This window comes from Mizuhopecten yessoensis, unplaced genomic scaffold, assembly GCF_002113885.1.
Source record: "Mizuhopecten yessoensis strain PY_sf001 unplaced genomic scaffold, ASM211388v2 scaffold631, whole genome shotgun sequence".
In the NCBI taxonomy this organism is placed as follows: domain Eukaryota; kingdom Metazoa; phylum Mollusca; class Bivalvia; order Pectinida; family Pectinidae; genus Mizuhopecten; species Mizuhopecten yessoensis.
The window spans coordinates 20,869-21,434 of record NW_018403643.1 but is presented as its reverse complement, the minus strand read 5'-3'; the positions used below and the strand labels follow the sequence as shown (position 1 = coordinate 21,434).

Sequence of the window (566 nt, the reverse complement as noted above, 5' to 3'; positions counted from 1 at the left end):
AAGCAAGTACCATACAACACTTCAGAGTCTGTGCGATGATGTACCCATCAATCAAACCAGACTATTGAGAGAGTACAAGGTAAATGTCTCTCTTTACATGTCATATTTTATAATGCATAACATGTTCTATGTCATATTTTACTTTCTTATTTTAAACCTCACTTTCCTTCTATCCTTTTTTCATTGTTATGTATATACAAGTACGGGTAGCGTGGCTTATCATTTTAATGCACTGAAACAATTCATAGTTAAATATGAATGAGTAATTTAGTATGTTTATAGTTTATCAATCAGCGGTAACGGGATTCAGCGGTGGCGTCCAATCAGAGATTTCCAGGCAACAGTCAAACCTGTTGGCCAGGCTGAATGTTTTTTTTTTATAACTGTAACCCAATCGATTCTCCGAGATAGACCTTTCGTTCCTGGAGAGTGGGGCTTATACAATATCGGGCTAATACTTTGTAACTGGCTTTCGCCTCGGTTGCGATTATGTTACAGCTTTTTTCGCCTTGACTGAAATAAACCGATTTTGCTAAGTTACAGGTAATAGATTCTAGTTCTAGCGT

At 36.9% G+C, this 566-nt stretch overlaps 1 protein-coding gene across 1 annotated transcript in view; it reads left to right on the top strand.

Annotated features, from left to right (window-relative positions):
• Positions 1 to 6: 6 nt before the first annotated feature.
• LOC110451181 (receptor-type tyrosine-protein phosphatase alpha-like) overlaps positions 7 to 566 on the top strand; it is a 4,325-nt gene continuing 3,765 nt past the window's right edge. Inside the window, exon 1 of the mRNA XM_021499058.1 lies at positions 7 to 79. The gene's annotated coding sequence lies outside the window, so the exon portion shown is untranslated. The remainder of the gene's footprint in view (positions 80 to 566) is intronic.